The 19,100-nt window shown below is 54.8% G+C and overlaps 1 protein-coding gene across 1 annotated transcript in view; it reads right to left on the reverse strand.

The window, feature by feature from the left end:
• The window catches only part of LINGO1 (leucine rich repeat and Ig domain containing 1), a 166,018-nt gene that overhangs the window by 105,458 nt on the left and 41,460 nt on the right, over nucleotides 1–19,100 (reverse strand). The window contains exon 3 of the mRNA XM_052807105.1: nucleotides 9,426–9,468. The gene's annotated coding sequence lies outside the window, so the exon portion shown is untranslated. The remainder of the gene's footprint in view (nucleotides 1–9,425; nucleotides 9,469–19,100) is intronic.

Raw genomic sequence — 19,100 nt, forward strand, 5'->3', positions numbered from 1 at the left:
TAAAACCTCATTTATTTATAAAGGATGGCTCTGAGTTGATGGGTCTGCCCTGAAGCTGCACAGCACCACTGGAGATGCTCGTGCCATGTCTTTAACGCAGACCCAGCGTCACAGCAGAAGGACCAAAGTTATTGCGCCGAGCGCTCAGCGCCGTGTCCCCATGGACTGTGGGGATGAGAGCACCCATCCTGCCCACGGCAGCACCCAGTGCTGGGCGTCACCACCCCAGGGCAGCCCACGCTCCCTAGATGCCACTGTCAACAGCTATGTGCAGGTAGAACAAGGCAAAAAATTTGAAAAGAGGGATTTTTAGGGGTTTTTAAATTTCTGGGGGCATGGTTTCCTGAAAAAAACAAGGTTTGTGCAATCACGTGTTCTGTGTGTTGTCTGTCTCCCCTAATTACTCTCCAACTCAGCAGTCAAATTCAACAGCATGTGAGTGACAGCTGGAAATCTCAAAGATATTAAGTTCCTGGAGGTTTCATGAAAATAGGCAGACAGATAGAGAGGAGAGGCCTTCCTCGGCTCAGCTGAACCAGGCTGCAGCAGGAGCCTGGGTCTTGCGAGGCTCCAGAGGATCCACGTGGGAGAAAGGAAAAACACAAAAGCCCCGATGATGCAGGGAAAGGGCTGAATCAGAGGATGCATCTTGCTAGATATTGAAATCAGTCAATCTTTAGGTATTAGCCCCTGGAAAAGCAGCCTTCTGTAGTGCTGATCGGTGTGTTAACAACCTGTTTCCAAACAGAAAATGCAATTTCCATGGGAAATTCACTTTTTGTTGGTGGAAGAATTAAAATATTCAGAAAAAAATAATCAAAGGCACTTTTCTACTTGGGTTCAACGCAGACTGACACATTTCAGGTGACTAAAAAGACAACCAAGTTTGGCTCCAATTCGACGAAACACCCCACATCCCTACCCCATATTTTCCACATGCCCTCACCTCCCTGGGCTGGAGGTGGGCTCCACGTGCTCCACGAATGCACGAGGGACCATGGCTGAGCAGTGGGACACAACCCAAACAACTCCTTTTGCAGTAGTTGGACGTTTCTCTTAAAACGCTCTATTTAAAAAAAATTATTTTTATTTTCCTGTTCCTCAGTTTTCCCCCAGAATGAAAAGACGCCACCAACCCCATCCATCTGGGACCCACCATGGAAAGTCTAGAAGCATCTTCTGCAAGCGAACTTCACTGGGCATGCGTCAGCCTTTGTGGCAGCCTGCTGCAGGCGTCCCCAGGGGAGCTGGACCGGGACACGGAGCAAAAGGAGAGCACGGGGCAGAGACAGCAGTGCAAAGCCTGCGCCTTGCTGCTGTGAAGGGTTTTATGTGGCGCATGGGAGGGTTTTATTTGCATGCAGGCTATGAAGCACCCACTTAGAGGTGTCTCAAGACCTACTTGTAAGACCAAATAAAAATACTTCTCCCGGTCCTGGATCGAGAGAGCTGGGAAGGAGGCTTCCAAAATTGGGTTCTCTCCCTGCCTGCGCAGAGGATGGGGTTGTGACACCACAGAGAAGCTGTTTGTAGGTCTCCGTTCGCAGGCTACCAGACAGGCAGCCTCACCCTCCCTCAACCAGGGCATCTGCCTTCCCCGAGCTCCCAATCCCCGGTATAAATAGGACTCCTCGCTGGAAGCGTTGGGGTTGGCGGCATCGCACGGCGCGGCACGGCAGCTCTCCCAGCCGCATCCCCTCCCTCTGCTGCCCCATCGCCGGCCGGGCAGCACCCACGGCCTTCGGGGAGCCTTCCCCCATGCAGCCTGCACGCTCCTCTCGTCGCAAGCCAAAGCGGCGGCAAGACGAAGCGATGCTCATAAATGCCTTAGAAGGGAAATATTAACGAGCACTGAGTGGAGGGCGAGAAAAGTCCTTAATCGCATTAGCTCCGCTGCCAGAGCTGATGAACGTCCCCAAGCCACAGAGCCCTGTCCGGCTGCGTGGCACACAAGCGGCTGGGGAGAGTCGGACCCCGAACCGCTGCCCCACCGCTTGGGGCAGGAAGGGAAAACATCAGTCAAAGCCAAGCTGATCCCTTGCTTAACATCAAACGAACATTTCCTGCGAGCTGATGGTGCCTAGGCCATGTGGCTCTGGAACCACGGGTCCTACTGGGATGGGACGCTCTCTTGCTCTACCTGAGCAGGAGCGGGAGGCCACGCCAAGCACTCCTGCCTGCGTCCCTGATGAGTTTATGCTTCGGTTGCATAAATAAGTCACGCGCCAGGTTTTTATACTGGAAACTCAGTTCTGAGCTTGTGTAACTCTCTGATTTTTTTTTTTTTTTATGCAGCCAGGAAATTACAATATAAAAATATATGTATAAAAATAACCATTTTCCTCAGCTAAACAGCCACGAGTGGTGCCTTTTGTGCTGCCCTGCCTTCCGATCCCTGCATACGCTGTGTGCACGCACATGCATGCCGCTCCGCGACACATGGGGGCATTTTTTACGGTGACAGCCTGCCGCTCCCCCTTGGGGGAAAATGTGCTTTAATTTTTAGTATAACCTTAAAAAGGAGACTAGCGAAGCATCTCTCCCATAAATTTTGTAAGTGACATTTACTTCTTGGTGCATTATCACCAGTGATGGACAAATCTCAAGTTTAGGGGTTTGGTTCAGAGAAGCAGCCATCTTCCCCTGGGATGATGTGGTTATACTCAGGTTCAGCTCAGGCATTTCCTGGAAGATCTCCAGCAGCTGAACCCTCTTCAGCCTCTGAGACCACAGCCTAACGTGCGGCCCCTACATGCCTTAGGGGGCTCTGGGGACTCCTTTTGGCTTCTGGACACCCCACCTCTAAGGCAGGCCCCACTTACCCCTGCCCATGGGCCGGGTATCGGCAATAACACAGCAAAGCTTCCCACCCAATCTCATCAGCTCAGCCCATAAAAGCATCCCTGGCAGGCTCAGATCCCTGCCCATCCTGGCTGGGCTATAATGGAGTTTGCTTTAAGAGCACAATAGATCTTCCTGGTCACCGAATCCAGCTCCCTGCTACCCGTAAGCCTGCCAAGTTTCAATCTGAATACACATAAAAGATCTCAACAGCTGGGTGTTTAATTACAGGGACTAGAAATCAGGCTCCGCAGAGTCATATCAGGTTATTCCAGCTCCCTTGAGCTGGCTTCAAAGTGTGCCAGGACTGGCCCCCCCAGAGAGGCTGGCATTTCCAGCTCTGCCTGAAAGCACGGAGGCTCGAGGAAACACAAACCATGCCGAACCCCCAAAGGCAGAGCTCAGAGGAGCCCGGGTGGGCACTGCACAGCACAACCCTGTCCGAAACGCGGGTGCAGGGGATTTGCATCGCAGGGTGCAAGGGCAAAATACTGTTATTCGTGCCTGGCCAGAGGAAAATACAAATGCCACTAAAATCCGTGACATTCACATGGATCCTACAAGAGACAGAGGGACAGGAGATGCCATGAACCTGCCTTGGGGCTGTTTTGCAAAGCCCTGCGAGGAACGGCTCAGGACTGTCTCCCGGTGCCGACAGGGATGCGTCGTGGTCCCCTGCTCCTCCGAGCCGTGGGGCAGGGCACGGCCAGCAACCGGAGGCTCTGCAGGGCAGTGCTTCCCTGGCACTCCCTGCCCATCCACAGCCTTCGCTGCCACCCCGATTTATTACCGTGGGGCTGGACTAGACCCAAAGAAACACTTCCAGTTCCTTGGCACCAAAAAAAAGATTGAAGGAGCAGAAAACAGAGCTGTTAACCGACAGTTAAGTCTGATGTAATTTGTGGCACAGTTATTTGCACCTAGGAAAAGACAGGCGGCAAGTTTGCCGGTGTCAGCCCTGCCTGGCAGGTTCTTGAGTGTTGCCCTGGCTGCTGGTACATGGGGATCTGCAGAGACAGTTCATTTGAATTTCTAGGGAGCAGGTCTTTTCGGAAACTGAACTCTGAGTCCTAAAAGGCCTGGGCACCTCCACAGCAATCGTTGCAGAGCGTGGCAAAGCACTTCAAAATAGCTACAATTGGCTTTCCCCAAGCTCTGGCAGCAGCTGGAGACTGGAAAAGCCTTTTTTTGGGGCAGATGAGCGCTTCCCTCTGCCGAGGTGGCTCAGCATCCCCAGAGCATCCCAGGGATGCCTCGCTCTGCTGTTCCCCGAGCAGTGCCCTGGCTCCCTCCCAGCCAAGGGAACGGCAAGCGCTGAGTGAAGCCACCAGCAGCGGTCCCGGCCGGGCTCTGGCAGCAGGTCCTGCCCTGTCCCAGCACCGGCAGCGGCCCAGCCACTTCGGTGAGACCTGGGACCGATCCTCTCTCTTCCACCTCAGACAACCCAAGCCAAAGGTATCTCTCGGAGTCGCCCAACATTGCTCTTCTCTGCTGTCAGACTCCTGAGGACCGCTGCCTGCCACCCTCTCAACACGCACTTTGGCAACCTGAGCTGTTATTTCCCAGGCTGTTGAATCATTTCTTGCACAGGCGTCACCACACGCCTCCGACTCCCCACGTAACGTCTCAGCTGCTCCCCGGCTCCTCCCTGGCATCTCCACTCAACCGGGGGCGCAAGCCAGTCTCTCTCGTGTTTTGGCAAAGGAGTGCCTACAAAGCCTTGGCTGTAGCCCTGACTTAAAAAAAATAAGAGAATATGAATAGAATAAGGCAGCCCGGTGAAGCAGGCAGCCTCAGCAAGGCTGAGCAACACCGACCGCCAGCACCCATCACCAACAGCATCGGGGTGAGTGGTGGCACCCCTGGGAGCACTCTCCCCCGCAGCAGCGGCTCACTCTGAGCACACGGCCAAGCCGAGAGAGAAGTATTTCTTCCTCCGCATTGACCGAAGGCTGCATCATACTCCACAGGCTCCCGGCAGAGTCAAAATAAGGACGGACATCAGGTCGGACATGTCTTCCACTCACAGTCATGCACACATCTGCCTCTCCCAAGAGCTTGGAAGTGCAGTCACAAGCACAGCCCCAAAACCCACTCTAAAGCATGTGGATGAGGAGGGAGGAAAACCCCATGGTCGGCCCGGCAGGCTGCAAGGTCTGAGGACGAGGCTCAGAGATGCTCAGACTGAGCTTTCCATCCCCTCTTGCTCAGCTGCCCACAACCGCTGGTGCCTGTTGGCCAGAGACCCCATGGGGCTGTCGTGGGCACATGTCAGAAGGAGACCCGGAGCACCCTTTCCCCCTCCCCAAAACGCCGTGTTTGTCTGAAAGCCAGTTTACTGCAGGTGTAAGGGAGCCCATGTCCTTATGAGTTAAGATTTAAAGTTCTAACAAAAGCAATTCACTGTTTTGTCTGGGCGAGCTGCTGGGAGCACCAGCAGCTCGATTTTTATTGATAAAAGCCTCTTTTCTCTAAAAACATGGGACCAGTTCTCCCCATGACAGCACAACGTGGGCAATGCAGAGCCTCAGATCACAAAGTACAACAGTTGCCCTGCATTTCTGCTGGGCCACAAGGAAAAAAACCCACATCTTACAACGCCTGCAAAGAGAGTCGTAGTGAAACCCTCAGAGGGCAGAGCAGGTTTTCAGCCTCTTCCACCAGCTCAGAGCCCCTGAAGCATGCCATCAGTCACGGCATGGGACATCTACATGGTGCTTTGCTTTGCTGTCCGTTGTTTTGCTTCCCAAAGCAAGCACCTGCTGTGTTGTCAGCAGTCCCCTGCGAGCTCCAGGAGAGCAGCCCCAGAGGACCTCTTCCAAGGTGCTCCCGTCGACTACGGGGGGACAAAGCAATCAGGGAGCAGACAAGGAACGCGCGACTTTCCCGTCGTGGAGGGACTGCTGGGACTTGCTGGAAGGCGTCCAATTAGTTAACGAGCACTCCAGAGCCGAGTCTGGTCTGGAATCAGTAATTAACTGCCACAAGACAAGCGAGAGCAAATATATCGGAGGAACCCACGTCTGTCCTAGGGATGGACCTAGGAAAAGAGGGTCTGCCCAGCCAAACCCATACTGAAATGGAGAGGAGCAGCTGGCAGCAAGCAAGCAGGATGATGTGGATCCCAAAAAGACATGCATCCCTGGTGCAACACGAGGAGTGAACGCCACAACCAGCTCCCATCCCAAATGTCTTGTAGCAGGAGCTGGCACAACTGAGTGCCCCTGGCCCTGGAGCTGGTCCTCTGCGTTGGTACCAGCCCACCACCGGCTGCACGCGTGCTGTGGGCATACAGCCGGTGAAATCTTTGCTTCTGATGAGCAGCACTGTAGTAATGAAGCGAAAAGGACGTGTCAGCCTGGCCGGGCACCTCCCCCTTCCACTGTCCACAAACACCATGGTTTTGGAAGTCCTGGAATAATTTCTCCACATCCATTTCCTTCAGTAGTCTCCTGCTCCAGGTTCCTGAGTATCCTCCAGTGCAGGAGGACGCATCAGCTCCCAGGTCCGAGGTGGCTCAGAGGAGCCGGGCTGTCACCAGCAGCATCAGCCCTCCTGGATGCGAGCAACCTCCTGCCAGGTTCTCCTGGTTGAAAATCAATGGCTGAGCTCCGGGAAGGAGGAGAAGACCTCCTCCCGAGGCTTGCAGTCCCAGCCCTAATGGCTCCCTGACACTGGCCACCTCTCCGGAGCGTGACCCCACGTGGCAGGAGTTGCGGAGCGGCTCTGCATCCAGCCCCTGTGATAAATTAGCCGGAGATTCAGGCATTTCGGCGCAGCTGCCTCATCCTCTGCCGGCATGACAATGTGATTAATTTTGGGTGCAGATGAAGCTCATTTATCAGAGGCACGTGACAGCCACGCGGGCTGTAGGGGCGTGCAGGGAGACCCGGGGCATGGGGGAAAGCGAGAGCGGGAGGCAAAAGGCAGGAGGCAGGGAGGGAGAGCGAGGGTCTGAGCCCGGGGCATCTCCCAGGAAGGCTGTTTGCCACGCTGGCTGGCAATTAAGCATGCTGGGGGAGAAGAGCCCCGTGTGGGAAGAGAGCTTTTATCTCTGCTAACACACATGGCCGTGTCTGGGGAGAGATATGCAACGGGAGGGATGTAAGAGGATCGGGGAGAAGAAGCCGTGAGCCGATTACGTTGCTTCAGGAGAGGCAATTCTACCACTGCCGCCACTTCTCCCCCAGCTGCCCCCTCCTACAGGCCATTTTCCACCTTCTCCTCTTTTCTGGGGACTGGCAGGTCCTGACCTGCCTGTCCTCACTCTGCAGCCAGAGACACTTGCTCTTCGCTGCTGGCAGGAGCACGGCCAGAGCTGCTCCTGCAGGAATTGCCTGGGAAGGCAGAGCTGTATGTTCACTTCCTGATGTAACATGGCCCTGACACAGAAAAATCAGCCAGTCGGTTCATCCATCCCTTCGCTGGAGTTTCTCCACGGGCCGGAGCAACACCCAACGTGGCGATGCTGCTTGCACGACACGGCGCAGCTCTCCCGAGGGCGCAGGCAGTCCGATGTGCTGGTGCAGAGCAGCCTGCAAGCGTTTCAGCAGCAGCTGAAACAGCCCTTCTCTTAATTCCCACCGCGACATCGCATCCCGCACCAGCACATACACCAGGGACAGGGTCCATCCTGCCGGCGGCACCACCGCTACTCCTCCGCAGCATTCCGGGCTCTCCTGGCTGGCGATGCCTTTCGCTAGCAGACACCCCATTCAGAGTGTCACCTGGCGTTAGGCACGACCAGCCAGCTTCAGGCTGCACGTGTCCTCCATAGGAATCACTGTCCCAAGCAATAGCAAGTGCATGGCAGATGCGATAGCCGAGGCAGCGGGGGCTCCCAGAGCAGGCACGACCAGAGAGGACGACACACGGCAGCCCCTGTCTCCCACCAGCCCAGCCATCCTGGCTGACCAGAAAGGGCTCTTGGGGGCAAGCAGCGCCAGGGAAGGGACCAGCTGAGGCCGCCAACGTCACAAGCGAAGCGTCAACAGATCAGGAGTCTCTGCGCAGTTTTGGGGTGAGGAGTAGTTTTTGGGGTGAGCCAATGCCATGCCAGACGCCCTCCAGTGAGATGGATGCGCAGGGAGAGGGCATGAGGCCAGTCCCTCGGGCACCAGGGTTTACAACCTCCCATGCCACCAGCGCCAGCCAGGGAGGGGACAAGGCAGGTGCCACACAGCGGGCACAGCAGCTTGCATCCCAATGCTCCTGCACAGACAACAGCCCGGGGAGCTGTCAAACAACACAGCTAGGAAACCATGGGGAGGGACTGGATGGAGGTGGGATGACCAGAGAACACCACGTGTGGTTGGCGATGGCAAGAAGCAACTGTCATTGCAGGCATTTGTTTGCCGTCGTTTGCCCCATGCCGCAGTCAGATACACCCTGGGCGGTGGTGTCCCCATGGGGGGACATGGGGCACCTCTGTTCCACAGCGAGGTCACGCTGGCAGCACCTGAAACCCCAAGACCACCACAACCCCCCTCCCTTTGACATTTTTAGGTTCCAGCTAGTGAACCATTTTCTGCTAAAGAAAAGAAAAACCGTTGAGTTCAACAGGGCCACACGAGCTGGGACCACAGCGACAAATCCTTGGGCACACGGCCAGCGTCAATGCCTTCAGTGGGACTCAATTATCAACCCGACGGGTAGCATCAAACAGAGAAACTGCTTTTTTGATAAATACGTATATTTTTAAAGAAAACGTGTCAAGAGGGCAAAGGCGAGTGAAGACGACGCAATAAGTGGCAGCCCCGCTGCTTGCAAGACAGTCCTGCTAATTTATCCCAGCACAGAAGCAGGACCCTTTCTGCTTGGTTAAGTGTACGGTTAGAAAACCCGTGGGGACTTTGGAAGTGCAAAAACGTCAAACACAGAGTGGCATAGGGACTTGAGCCTGAGAAAGGGGAAATACTATGCTTCTACCCGCTGGGTCCTCCAGGAGAAAGCAAGCAGGGTGGCCAGTGGTAGAGCGGGTGGCCTGAGAGGAGCCCACCTCTGGAAAGGTTACAGGTGACAATGCTAGCTTGCAGCCAGGACTGCAACCTCTGACTTTCACATTTCTCCCAGGTCCTAAATGCTCTGCTAAACCTGGCTCCTCTGCAAAGGTCCCTGGGGAGGTTGTGCTCTCCTCCCACCCATTGCTTCACTTTCTTATCTTTCCAAAGGTCCCCTGAGTCCCACACCAGAGCTGCTGGGGCGGTGGTGGCAGAGCCGTCCTGGCTTTTATTGCAATCATCACGCCAATTACTCAACTGAAGTTTTCAGTTCCCATCCATTAAAGTTTACCCAGGAAGGATCGAAGATGCCCATGCAGTTTCCCTTCGCAAATTACGGAAAGGCACGGATAAACATATCTCAACCAATTTTCACGTGGCGGGGAAATAATTGCGCTAGCATGTGGGCCTCTGTTTGTGCTGGGGTTAAGCGCGTTGGGAGCTGGCTCCTCGGCAGAGGCATACTCGGGCTCTTACACCTGCCTGGGGAGCAGTGATGGTGCCCGGCCCCGCTGCTCCTCCAGCACCACGCGATGGTTTAGCACCGGCACGCTTTCAACAAGGAGAAAACGCTATTGCACTTACCGGAGCTGAAATCTTGCAAGCACCTGCTGGCGAAGCAAGGAACCTGGAAAGAAGGAGAGAGAGAAATGCGGTTCGGTGGATTGGCTGTTGACAGCAGCGGGCATTTTAAAAGGTTGACAGGGGAGTGTTGGCTTTGCACCAGCCCCGCACGGGTGGGATGGGGCATGTTGCTCCACGGCAGCGCTGAGCCCAGCCCCGCAGGGCACAAATCTGCTCCACAAACCCCAGCCACCCCAAGCCACAGCCTTGCCGTGCAACATGCCGCAAACGAAGTCTTAGACGAGATGCCTACACATCCTACTTAATTAGCGCCAGTTGATGTCCTGGACATCACCAGAGTTGCTCGGATATGCTCTTATGCACAGCCTTCTGTATCCCCAAGCAGCTCGGAGTTGCTCGGACCAGTTGCTCCTGGCTGCGCTCCCAGCCACAGCATCCAGGTGCCCGCATGCTGCCTCTGGAGCTGGCTGGGGTGTCCCAGCACCCAACGGGCTCCCACAAAGCAGCCTAATGGTGCCGAACCCTAAAAGCAAGAAAATTAACCTTCCCTGCCTGTGTGCCTCCCAGCCAGCGCACTCAGACAGGGCTGCGGCACTGCAAGTGGGAAGGAGGTTACCTCCACCTGCACTGCATCAAGACCATCTAAATTCATCAGAACCACCTAAATTCACCCAGCCTCGCTCACCAGCCTCTCAGGACGCTCGGCCAGTGCCAGCAGGACTGCAAGCCGCTGCATACAGTGGGAATTCACCAAGGGATTAAGGAACCATTCACCACTCCAGTCCCAGTATGAACACAGGGCTGCCCCATCACTGCTCCCCTCTCCCAGCGCCTCATCAGCTCCTGGAGCATGCCATGCAAATCTATGCTAAGGAGTCACAACAAGGCAGCTGGGAAACCATAAATATCTGTGAAAAATCTCCCCATAAATCCAAGGGAAGGGGAATTTACAGTGCTTTCTTTGGAGATTTCTCCAGGTGTTCCCTATTAAGCCATCGTGCTCGTTTGCATAAGTATTCCTCAGACAATAAAGTCTTCTCTGCCATCAGTTATCGGCTCTGCAAACAGGAGCAGAGCTGGGCATGGGGTGTGCAAACACCCAGCTGTAAAGATGAGGGACTGGCTCCTCACATCACCAGGTCCTAGGGGAGGATTCTTTAAGGCAGCCACAACCAGCAACAGGTTGTGTTCGCTCGGGGCCACGGCAGGTCCTCGGGCAGCGCCAACATCCACAGCCCCTTCTGCATGCAGAGGACCATGGTGACTTCTTGGAGGTAGGGACAGGTTAGACCCAGAGGTCCACACAGCCAAGGGACATCCCACAGCTCGGTCTCTGCTCGACGACCAGTGCTTAGCATTGCCTGCTTCTTCAGAAAACATAAATAAATTAAAATTGAAAATCTGCCTCAGTGCTAGACCCCACATTCAGCAGATTTCACCCTGAGCAGCTCCTGCAAGGCTGCCCAGGTTAATCGCCAAGAGAGCATGTTATATTTCAGCTATGACATTTCTTTGCAGGTTTAACGTATCCTTATCATGACTTCCGTGTACTTCTGTGTAGATGGGTAGGAGACAGGAGAAAATGAATAATACGTTTCCTTCCAGCATGAAATTCTGAGCGTGTCCTCCGCTGAGTGCAATTACTGTGTATATGACTCCTGTAGTTTGGCTAATACCGTTAAGTATAATGGAGATTAAGGGATTTTGGGCTGCAAAGTCCGTTTCATCCATCCAGGCCCGTGCAAAGGAATACAAGCAGGGAAAAGGTCTTGCAGAAGCCCCCGGACTGAGCAGAGTCTGACCTGCAGGTGACCGTCCCACCATGTGCCCTTGCTGCTGGGGACCTCCCCCAGGCAGCTCTCAGTTCTGCGCGGGGGGGAACGTGGAGGAGGGTGACCAGAGCTGCTGGGGCCGCAGCACCTGCAGCCACATCCCCAGGGCTGACCCCTCGCCGGCAGCTCCCAAACCCAGCGTGCAACCATCTGGGATGCTCCTGGCCCCGTGCCCAGTGCCGCTGTCACGTTCCTGGAGCGCTGGAGCAGGAACATGCTCCCTCCCTGGCACGCTGCATCAGGGACGCAGTGGCCACGGTGAAGGACTTAAGCGGTCACGGTGTTGCTGCTGAGAGTGCTCTCCGGCCACCAGGAGAAGAGCCGTTATCTCCAAGCTGGAGAGTTAATAACAGCACCAGAAAATTTCTGCTTTGGCCGAGGCGATGGCCTCTATCTGCCCTGCAGAGAGGAAAGCCGCAATGCCAGCGTGCCCGCGGGGCTGGACCGCGCTGCCAGCCCCCAGCCCCGCTGCACCCTGGCTCCCTGGCAGGGCCTTGCCCTGGGGGTGCAGGCTGAGCTGGCGGGGGGGGACACGCTGCCCCGGTGCCTAAAAGCAGGGTGGCAAACCACTGCTTTGCAGCCCTCATGTCCAAGGAAGCCTCAAAAATAACCCTCCTGTGTGGAATCAGCATCCTTCCCTGGTTCAGAGCGGGCACAGCCCCAAGCTCAGCCGCTGCTCCTGCCCAGAGGGGAAGCCACGGCGAGCTCCTTCCAGCTCCTCCGAGCTGATGTAATATGACGCAGAGCAGGTACCGGGTTGTTCTGTGAGCGTAGATGAGTGAAGCGGAGCAAGGAGACGGCTTTAAGTAGTAAAAGCTGCCCTGACGTTATGAGCTCAGACACAGCCTTATGTATCCCCAAGCAGCAGAGGAGCCATCTCTGCTTTGATCTGGGTTTGATTTAAAATGGAGCATCTCCCTCAGCATCACCAGTGGGATAGCAGCAAAGTAACCTTGTTTTCCTCTGCTTTGTCCCTTTTGCCACCTAGCCATGAGCCAGAGGTCCCAGGGCTGCACGCCAGACCTGCAAACCTCAGCTCCCTGCGCTCAGGGGACTCGTGGCCACGACGTGCTGGGGCAGCCACAGGTCTGGCTGCGTTCCCCTCCCCATGCACCCCTGACACCCGCCTGCCCTGCCCCGCGCTGCGCGGTCCAGCCGTGGCAGGTGGGGATGCTCAGGGAGATGCTCCCTCCCCGCGCTGGGGTGCAAGCAAGCCAGCCCAGAGCCAGCGAAACGAGAACCTGCCAGGGCATAATGCCAATTCACCGCCAATTAACTCCCCACAAATCCTCCGCTCCCCGGCCTTATCTTCCTCTGCCACATCCCCTTGCTCTCCCTCCTCCTCCTCCTCCCAGGCTAATGGGCTTTTTGGATGTGGAGACAAGCTGTATAGGTACCCTTGGCTGTGCTTGGGAGCCTTGAAATGGCGGTGCAGCGGTGTCTGTGGGGAGGGCTGATGGGAGACTTCTCCGGCACCCTTCGGACACCCTCCCGGCACCCATTGGCGACGGGGCTGCCCCACGCAGCGAAGCTCATTGCCAAACACTCGCTTGCTCTTTCAGATTGAATGTCAGACTCTGAACGTTAACTTTTATGGCATAATATATCCAGCACCAAGCCACGTTGTCAGGAGATACCCCAAAGCTATCAACACATCTGGATGCGAATGATTGTTTAAACACCCCACACGGTCCTGTGCGTACGGGATAGATTTACTGTCACTTCTTGTAAAATTAGGAGGGATAAAATCAAACAGCTGAGCAGCAAACGTCTGCCGGGCAGAGGGGGAGCAACCACCAGCGTGGCTCAAGGGCTCTGGCTAAAAAGGGAGCTCGGGAATAAACACCAGCGAAGCTCACCATGAGGCATCTTTGCTTACAGCTCTTGCCTGAACAGCGAATTTGACCTGCGAGCCCTCCTGACTCGCGGCAGCCCAGCAGAGCGCCGGCTGCGTTTTGCATCAGCACTTTCTGAAATCAGCCAGATTTCAGTGGTCTTCGCTGCGGTGCAGGCAGGGCAGGCAGGGCAGGAGGGGCAGGCAGCTCCTATGCCCAGCGTGGGCAGACGAGCTGCCCTGGGAGGTTCAGTAAAGTTCCTCGGATCAACAATGGATGAAAACCACTGACAGTCAAGCACAGGGCGAGCCCTGGCCGCCCATCCTGGGCTGCCCTCCTGGCCGAGGCGGCTGGCCGCACTGCTGGCCGCACAGCAATTCAGCAGCTGTCTGCAACACAGAGGCAACAGCAACCCTGCGACTGCCCGAGAAACAGCTCCTGCTCATTCAATGCTCCCTCGTTCCTCTGGCGAGACCTGAGTTGTCCGCTCCCCCCCTTCTTCCCCCAGTCTAAGTCCGTGGGCTTGCAGCACCGGCTTTTCAGAGGAGAAAGTTCACCTCTGCAGCAGAGAGCATGTATTTTACATGACAAATTGAGCTCAGCTCAAAAACTTCAGTTTTCCACCAGAAACTGTGTGCGCAGGAAATTTGTGTCCAGCCCTTTCCATCAAGCGGCGCATCTTCCTACATGAGGAAGGGGTTTGGAATAGCGGAGCATTCCTCAAGGCAGCAGATAAATGTCGGACCAGAGTTAGTGGCTGAAGGCTGAAACTAGACAAGCTCAGACTAAAAATAAGGCACAACAGTCACAAGTACTATTGCAGCCGCTAAGTTAGGAGCAAGAAGAATACTCTGTCTTCAGCTATCTCAAGGGGAAGAGAGGCTGTTCCTCCAAAAGAGGTGCTATAAGGTTGCTCACAAGCAACGTCCAAGGATTATAAGTGTCCCCATAGAAGCGTGGGGACACCAGCAATGGAGGGGCTGGTTTTCACCAGCACTGCGGAGGGGGATGGCAGAGCTGGGACAGGGTCGTCGGGGATGGCACAGCCACTGTGGTCTCAGCTATGGCACCAACCTTCACCACCAGCCTTTGCTCCAGCTCAGCACCTCACAGCCATCTCTGGCAGTGCTGAGGCTTGTGGGATGGGAGAGGAAAAGCATTCCCAAGCCCATCTAACCCACCTACGAGAGCTCATAGCACCGTAGTATCATCCCCAGCTCAGTAACCATAACCCCTGCAGCATCGCCCAGCCCTCCCCAAATTCCCCTTCGTTGCAGCTCCCACATTTTATCTTTAAAAACCACAACAGGCAGGGTTCAAAAAGACATGACAAACAATCCAAGGGAAAGAATACAACAGCCCTTGAAACCCCATCCTACATTTGAAAGGGAGGGATGGAGGCAAGGCAAGAAAGCCAGTGTAAAGCCTCATTACCATCAGAAATCCTCTCTCCCTGCCCTTACCTCCCTGCTCATTTCCATATCACAGGGGACACAATACCTTTCTTCTCTTGAAAAACGTCCCATTTTTGCAGAGACTGTCTGTCCCCACTCCCAGCACCAGCTTATGGAGCTGGGGAACAAAAGCTGGGCTCACGCCTGCCCTGGCAGACAGTGCCGGGGTGTGAGTCTCCAGGCCCTTATCAGCCTCCTGGGAGCAGTTTTTATCGTTATTAGTCTACTTTATATATATATTTTTTTTTAGCTTCAAGATCCTTTAGTCAGTCAAATTATACTCAGAGTAGCAGAAGCGGCAGAAAATAAAGCATTATAAGGGCTTCAGGAAGTTATTTTCATCTCAAGGAGCGTGTAAGAAAGGTTGACAAGTCTTTATTCTGCTCTTACGGGATAATCTGTAGGTTCCCAGCTGATACGGGGGAAAAAAAATTAAAAGCATCAGAAGAAATTACAGGAAGAAGTAAAACCCAGGTCTCTGCATAAATTGAAGTAATGGGCACCTTGGCTGACAGCTGAAAGCACCAAAAGGTGAAACGTCAGCACGGGGAAGGAAAGGGGTGGCCGTGGGATCCGGGAAGGGCTGGAAAGAGGGTCCTGGGTGCAGGGCAGGAGGGTCACTCAACCCCTTCTAGCTGGTCTTTTCTCCTGCTAAGTGGACCTGTCACATCTTTCCAGTCCAAAGCATCGCTGACACAGCAGGCGGAGGAGGGAGGGAAAGCAAAGCAGCTCAGACGTCGATCGTGGTCTCCCCTACTGCCCCGGGTCGCTGGATTCATCTTGCTCCTGTCTGGCTGCTCCAATAAAAGCTACGAGCATGGCAAAATTTTTCTGCGAAGACTTCGGGCTCTCGCATTTACACGTGTAGTGCAGGGCCCCGGGAGCTCCCAGCAGCCACCCGGCAAGGGCCAAACGCGGGGCCAGGAGCGGAGCCAGGGTGCCGAGGAGGGGCCCAGGACCGCAAGGCGCTGTGCAGAGGGGAGAGGAGAGGAGGAAGCATCAACTCCTTTCCACGCCAGCCTGCGGGGATTTAGTAGACGGATACGCGAAGCGCTGGATGGCAAAGGGATGCGGAGCCTGGCTGCAGGCGGGCGCAAGGCAGCGGGGTCCTGAGCGGCGCAAAAAGGTGCACAAAGGTGTTTGCGGTGCAAGACAGCCTTCCTCCCGGCAGCAGCGCCAAGGGCAGGGGAACAGGATCCCCCTTTTCCTGACCAGGGTGCGGGGGTCTGAGGCAGCCCCCTCCCAACGAGGCAGGGCAGCCGGCCCTGCGCTTTTCCGGCTGTTTGGCAGCTGAGCTGTGCGGTGCCGAGGCGGTGCTGTCACCGGTGATTGATGGCATGGTTCAGGAGGAAATAAATTCCCAGGCTTTCGCAGGAGGTGAACTGGGGGGTGTATCCATCTTAAAGATACTTAATGAATGTGCCACAGCCCGCGGAGTGGCAGCAGATACATCTCTGCAGCCAGCACTCCCCACGCTGTTCCTTGCGAGGTTCAGGCGCAATTTAACAGCTTCTTATTGATTTTATTTATGTTCCCCAGGCCCTGGCAGTATCTATATTGCCCCAGTCCAACAAGAGCCCCATAGTCACGGTGGGGACCTGCACGTGCTTTTCCCTTCCTGCTCCTCATCCCTCGCCCACCCTGGAAGGGGCAATGCAAAATCACCTGCCCCGGGGCAACTCTGGGGACAAAACCTGGTGTTTGGCCAGAAAGGATGCAGTTTGGGGCTCCTTGAAACTTATTAAGGTCCACGTGGGCTTCAGCTCAGTGCTTCAGGCCAAGAAAGAGGATGATGCAGGATTACCAGAGCAATGGTGAGCACCAGCACAGCGCTGGGGCAAACGCTGGTGCCACCCACACCATCCTGGCACCAGGTTCTGGGTTGCATCTTTGGAGCTCAAAGCAAAATAAAATAAGGGCCTTACAAAAGACACCCTTGCAAGACAGACTTTGGAAAGTCTTAGCTTTTATGTAGTATAGTAGACCTTCACTTTCAAGGCAAGAAAAATGGCAATCAGCAGTTCTGGTGCATGGCTTGGCTTTGTTTTTCCCTCTTTCCCTTGGGGGGGAAAAAAAAAGAAAGAAAAGCAGCAAAGAACAGCAGAGACCCAGCTGACCTTTCTGGCTAAGAGACCTTGTCTGAATCACTGGATGGTAACAATGAATGAAATGCCAGTGCCCTGCCTTATAAATACCAGCTTCCTCTTGGGGTGAAATGCCAGCTTTCAAACGTGGAAATGCCGCAAAGAAAATGTCACCCTCCCCAAGGTGTGAAATGCCAGCCTGCTGCAAGCGCCCAGGCTCACCCACAGGGAGATGGGCAGGCTAGTGCCTGCTGCCGGGTCCCCAGTCTCCTCCCGTCAGGGGTCTTCTCCAAAGCTCACCGAAGAGAACGGCATGAAGGGGACAGGTCTTCGATGTGGGACAGCCAGAGCATTAGTCCTCCAGCGTTATCTTTAGAATCACAGCAGCGAGCGGCTCAGGAAAGCTGTCTTTGCGATTTGGGTGTTTTTTCTTCTCTTCTCCAGTGGCTACGAGATTTGTCAGCGTGGCCAGTGAACCAAACAAATCACATTTAAAGATTGGTTCTCATCAAGCCAAAACAGTTGTTTCCAGTTTTCCCAGCTAAATGGAAAAACAATTGAGCATAAGAAGATTTTGCCATCTAAAGCGTTTATCACAACCTGAACTCCTAGTTCTCAGCAAGCACTGTTGTTGCTGGGTTTAATCCTATTTATTAAACACAGGAAATCATCCAACATACTGTCCTTGTGTGAAGAAACGCTTCCCGTGAAGCTGGCGATATTTGCAACATCACCCTTACCCTTCCTGAGGCCAAGCTGGACAAAAGTTTGGCTTAATCCAAAGCCAGGTTTTTCAGCAGCTCATCCTTCCTTTTCTCCCCACTAGGCATCCTCCTGCCCTAGCTCACCCGGTACCAAAGCCCTGATATCAAACCCGTGCCAGGTCAGGCAGCAAAGCAGGAGGGACAATTCCACTCTCTGGGACCAGTGGTACCCCCCAGGACCATCACTGGGAGCTGTAGGGCTGCGTAAATGTAACCAGATCTTTCTACCTGATTAAATTACGTTGGGAAATGAATGAAGTTGCTTTTTGTCATGTGGGAATTGGAGCCGTTCTCTTTCCCCACACCCACACCTTTTTTTTTTCCCCTGTAAATGTGTGAAATAATTTTACCACCCTTTTTTTTCTTTCAGTTACTCCTCCTCCCCTCAGATCTCGCCCTTCCTGGCATTTGAAAATAGCTCATGAAAAGGAGGAGGAAGGGGGGGGAATAAAAGGAAATGTGTGGGGATGCAAGATGGAAGGGGAGAAAAGGGAAAAATGCAGAAAGAGTGAATATACATGTTTTTCAAAGCAAATCAGGAATGGCCAATCGCTTTGACCCCAGCACCTGTTCTGGGAAAGGTCTACTAATTTGGCAAGTTTTGGAAGGCTCTTCACACCCTGTCATTTGCTAGGCAACACCTAGGAAGAAAGTGGTACAGGCATGCCTGCCTACACCTGCCTGTACCCTCATGTGCAGGCAGCCGTCTCCAGCCAGGTGCTGGGCTGCAGCAAGGCAACGCCGCCTTCCAGGGAACCCAGATACCATTTATGATTAAAGCTGGTGGGGAACCCTCTGACTAAACGGATTTTCTCCTTGCGCAATGCTTATGGCTGGAACTGAAATGGTTGGAAAAAACGTGTCGGGTTTGATAACCTCCCGGCGGAGCAAAGGCACGGCCCCGGCCCTGGGCTGCAGCTCTGCCCGGCAGCCACTGGGACCCACAGGACCCGACTGGCACGGCAAGGGGAAGGGTCTCAGTCACCTCCGACGTTCAGCTCTGGCTTGGAGGGGGCTGGGGTTTGAAGGGCTTCTTTCACCAGCCGGCGCCAGGCTGGTGACCAGGCTGCTCCTGGCTTGCCAGCAAATGCAAGCCATTAGTGCTGGAGGCAGCTCCGGGTGGTGGTTTCGTGCCCGACCCCTCTCCCTGCCTTATGAGTGGGAGCACATCTCTGCAGGAAGCGGTTTTAATGCATCAGCCTCCATGTGCATCGCATCCAGGGCTTTCCCCCACGCACTTCTCTGTAATGGATTTAATCCTGGACTCGGAATGATGCTGCCCTCCCAGAGGTCCCTGGGGAATCGGACTCCCAGTTTCTCCCCAGCTTTCCTGCCAGGAAAACGCGGCCGGGGGGGGGTGGCAGCCCCGGCAGCAGCGCAACCCTAATGCCCTTATGCAGTACGGCTCATCTGCAAATTCCCTCTCGGCCTTGGCAGCAGCGGGGCTGCCAGCACAGGAGGAGGGATGCTTGCTGCCGGGGTGGCAGCCGGGGCAATCTTCCCCTCCTGCATCCCGGGCGAGGGGATGCAGAAACACCCTCTCTCCCCAGCACTCACACTTGCCAGCCAGATTTAAGGCCTTTGGCCACAAGGCTGTGTGCCTGTGCCCTGGCTCTTTGCCCTTTCCTGAGGTCTCTCCTGTCATTCCTGTTTGCGTTGGCAATAACCTGGGCATCCCTCATCTCCTTTTGATATCTCCTCTCTCC

Source organism: Harpia harpyja, chromosome 14 (genome assembly GCF_026419915.1).
Source record: "Harpia harpyja isolate bHarHar1 chromosome 14, bHarHar1 primary haplotype, whole genome shotgun sequence".
In the NCBI taxonomy this organism is placed as follows: Eukaryota; Metazoa; Chordata; class Aves; order Accipitriformes; family Accipitridae; genus Harpia; species Harpia harpyja.